Here is a 5,031-nt window from a genome sequence, read left to right as displayed (position 1 = left end):
CCATTGTTTATTGTTCATAAAAGCTCTGTAACAGGTCTCAATGAATATAGGATTATATACAAATCAGTGTTCAACAATAGCTGTATTTTTTGTGGCTGCTTTTCATTCTGTCTAAACTGACAACATTATTATTTACATAGATATCATTAGTAAAAGAAATAATTGGTTTAGTAGGTTATTTTATACTGTGTTATCTTATACTTCTAAAGCAGTCTAATTTCCTTGAGCAGTCATGTTGGAGTTCTTTCCTTGGTCATTGGAGTTATCTTATACTGCGTGCACAAAAGTAAAAACAAACTAACTGGCAAGTTTTTCAATAATTTTTTGTTATTGAAAATATTTGCTACATTATTCTGGTTTATTTCATTCCACTCAAAAACAGAGCAAAACATTTTTTCAATGAAACTTGTTTGCTGTTAAATAATAATTTTATTCCGTAAGAGCAGCGATCAGTTATTTCACCTGTAGTATTAATAAATCTACTGATATAAATAGTTGATTATATATTTAATTTGGTTTAATATAATTTGTGTTAAAGTTCTATATTATAATTAATAACAACGTATACCATGCAGTAAGTTAAATATTATATAATACGAATGATCATAATTTATTTAATATATTATAATGCAATTAGTTGTATAATGATGTAATATAATACATATTTATTTATATATCTATATATATTTACCAATATATATATTTACCAATATATATGTTATACCTATATACATATTTATCAAAGATTGTGTGTGTTTTTGCCATTGTCTATGTCTAGTTATAGCGAATAAAATTTTGAAATAAAGAATCCGTATTACAGAAGATTTGATCTCAGACCCTCTCGTTCACTAGTCCAAAGTCTTTACCAATTAAGCCACACGAACTTGCTGAATTCTTTAAGCAATATATGTCGTTATATGAGTTTAGATACGCTACCGCTTTCCGTTACAACGCAAGTGATGGCACAACGTCATGGAGAGCGGTAGCGCATTTTTATGCGTACTCAATTGTGAGAGCAAATAATTAGCTCTTATTAGTAAGCTTACTCAAGTTAGCCATTGGCAATGTGCCAGGCTTAGCAAGTCGCAGGCAACTAGATTCTCGCATTCTTTATAAGCTGGTTTTTAATACCGGGGCATCCAGCTAGTAGTTATATATATATACAATTATATATATAATTATCCCACAAACAAACGAGCGGAGCGAATGTTTGAGAGTTTTATGATAAATGCATGTGCACACAACTCACGAAAATTATTCATCAACAATGTCGCAAACCCTTGTACCGAAATCTCATCAACAAATTTAACCATTTTTGTGTAGAGTCGTTTAAGTATAATAACATTACAAAACACATAAAAACATATTTAAATATGTTACCAAGTCTTTGAAAATTGTCGACATATTCCTAAACCTTATCCATCTGATTGGATTATAAACAAATAGACAGATTAATTTGGTCGAAAATCGTTATTAAAACTTGCCAAGCCTTGCTTTTATCAAAATTAAGACCGACAAACAAAACCCCGAGCGACAGAGAATATAACCATTAAGTCGTGCGCATTTCACGAAAGAATAACATGCACATTTCACCAGTCTATAGCATTGGCGAATAGCCGAAGGTTTCTGTAATTAACATAGAAGTATTGAAATCGTTTCATTTTTGCCGATTTCAAAGTAACTGACATTTTGGAAACTTTTGAGTACTTTGGTATTCCAACTGATCTCCAAAGCAGTGAAAGTAAAGGAAATGACGATGATATTTTTTCTAACGATTCTTATGAGATTATTACAATATTTAATTATAAGTTTGGATGACTATTGAAGTGTTATAGTTACACTAACAACATCGATGGTGGGCAATATGTTACTGTTATTATTTTTTCTAAATAGTTTTGTTAAATTGATTGTTTAAAAACCTATATAAATATCACAACTTCTTGATATTTTTAGCTATGATGTTTTGAAATGTAGACAAAATTGTGCATTGATTTTCTATTATTACTGTATTACTATATTAATAATATTGGTTGTTGTAATAATATCAGTGCATTTTACTTCTAATATTGCATTTCTCTTATTGCAGGGGGAGAGATATAAACATATAACCTTTTCCTTTCATTATTGCTGTGTGTCATGACCAGACACCTTTTAAATAGATTTTCTAAAAATCTATATAAATATCACAACTTCTTGATATTGTTAGCTATGACGTTTTGAAATGTAAACAAAATTGTGCATTGGTTTTCTATTACTACTATATTAATAATATTGGTTATTCTAATAATATCAGTGCATTTTACTTCTAATATTTGCCAATATTGCATTTCTCCTATTGCAGGGGGAGAGATATAAACATATAATCTTTTCCTTTAATTATTGCCGTTCGTTATATATAATAACACCCACACCCAGTACATTACAGCTACTATTGCAGTTACCCTATTGCAGTGCAGTGCCATTTGACTGCTAATATTGCATTTCTCAACCATCAGTACCCCTTCTTTTTCCAATATCACCTTGGTCGTGGGCTGTATGACAGTGGAATTTCTAGTATATACATGTATATGATATGTTTTGTGACTTTTAGATTGAACTTAGAACATCATACCTTTGAACAAACGATTAAAACAGTTTGGTCTGATGTATTAGGCTACATCCGTAAATCTTTCAAGTATTACTTTTTTGAGTTAGAAAGCTAATTGTGTCTTGTTATTTGTAAAAAGAGAACCTGTAGTAGCCTGATGTATGGCTTGCATGTGAGTGGTAAATATTCTCGGATGTCTAGGCACTAAACAAGCTCACACTACTGTCCATGAAAAAATTTGTAACCCTCTAAACTGGGCTGTTAAATAGAGTAGAGTGAATTAATATAGATTCAGCAAATAAAACAAGTTATAATTTTTTAGTTATGATAATAGTAACAGCAGAATTTAATACCATATATGAAGAAGTTTTCATCTCGATCAATAGTGGTTTTATGTCAGTATGGTGGGTCTTGATTTTTTAACAACAGTTTAGTGATCGTAGCCTGTAATTGACAAGTAAAAGATTTGTGAAATGAAGCGGTAAAACCCTGGACAATGCGTTGCATGAAGTGTCAATTACGAACTAAACAGTGGCAACATGGAAGCAAGAAACCATGCGTGAACCATAAAGTAATAAAATATTATTACTGAAAATAATTACATATAAAAAAGAAAAGTGATCAACATAAACTCTATGGATGTAAGAAAAATATGAGCCGCGAAATTATAAAATAAATCTAAAAATTTGGCCTGGCTGGCGGGCAGTACTACAAGGGAGTTGTCAATCAATCATCTAACACTTGAAATGCACATGTCGCCAACTCAAAAAATAAATATGTCGATGCAACTTACAATTGTTGGTCTATGTAATCACCATAGAATAGTTCTAGTATATTCTGATATGAAGCTACATGTAGCTCTCCCCACCCCTCCTTATTTTACCTTAGTACCAATATCTACCTTATTTCTATGTTTCAGATTTTTATTTGTACAATCAGTAGGTAGAAAACTGGTTTATAAAATTAAAAATTTTAAAATTAAAGTTTTTAATTTATAAAATTAAAGAAATTTAATTAATTATATAATAATTAATATAATAATTTAATTAATTTATAAAATTTAATTTATAAAATTAAAGTTTTTAAAATTAATTAGCTGTACTACCTGGCGTTGCCTAGGTAATAAAAAATTCTCTGGACATACAATTGATTTGTATTTAAAATATAACAAAATTTGCCATGCTAACTTTCAAACTACATATTATGAGCTGTTTTGTGTAGTTAAGAGAGAAAATAAATTAAGAGAGAAAATAAAAACAACTGTAAAGGTTTTCAAACTTTGTCAAACAACTGTAACTTTCAAACTTCATATTATGAGGAAAAGGTTCTGTGCAAGACAAATAAATTAGAAATAAATAAAACAACTGTAAAGGTTTTCAAACAACTTTAAATTCAAAATTTCATAACTTAAAGGAAATGTTTCGTTGAAATAAATTAGAAGGAAAAATAAAAATGTAAAGGTGTTTAAATGTTAAATCATTAGTAAGTAATGGCTAAATATAGTCTATTGCGCTATGATTACAATCCAAAATTATTTGGTATACAATAATATGATTTCAGTTCATTTCAGTGCTGGCATGCGAAAATTGGCATGTAGGCTAATATCGTAGGTCATAGGTACAAATCATCATCATTAAAAATAGTACCAAAACACTATGTGAACCTTAGTACCTGTAGGTACCTACAATGACTAGTGAACTTTGTGGTTATGATCTGCGGGCTCAAGATAATATAACATTACAATGTACTACGTAGAGAATTTTTACCTTCGAGACAGATGTGTAACATAAACGTTGAATCTAACTTAAATGAATTTAGTTTACTAAACACATACTTAAAGGAAGTTTTAGTATGTATTTTAGTGAACCTTAAAACTTTTAACATTAATTTTACCATTGCGAAAAGTTTTTATTTTGATACGGATAACTCGCCATGGCAAGTTCAGCGACGTATATCTTTTAATAACGTATATAATCAGTAGGTACACGAATCTCCAAATCTTAAGTTCGAGATAGATTATTGTCGATATCATGGGGCTGAATAAATTAGCCCTAACAAAAAAATGAGGAAGCATCGTGTCGCATAAATTTAGGTCCCAAAATATTTCTTAACAGAGGCATCATAACGCATAATTGCAAGGCTAAAATAATTAGCACGCGCATGGGATATGCAGTATATGAAAACTACTTTGATCACTATGCCGTTCTAGCTCAGTGGTAGAGCGTCGGGTTAAGAAATTTGAAATTTTGACGATTTGAAATCTTGACACTTTGAAATTTGATCATGCCCTCGTCATGAGTTCAAATCCTTCAGAACACAGAATTTCAATATCAAGATTTTAATAGCTATAGACGACACATGACATCGACAGACAGACATACTTTGAGAAATATATAGCCTATATGTAACTAACTACATATTTGTCTCCGTAGAATTGAAATGGG

This window comes from Watersipora subatra, chromosome 11 (genome assembly GCF_963576615.1).
Source record: "Watersipora subatra chromosome 11, tzWatSuba1.1, whole genome shotgun sequence".
Lineage (NCBI taxonomy): Eukaryota > Metazoa > Bryozoa > Gymnolaemata > Cheilostomatida > Watersiporidae > Watersipora > Watersipora subatra.
Note: the sequence above shows the minus strand (reverse complement) of the source record.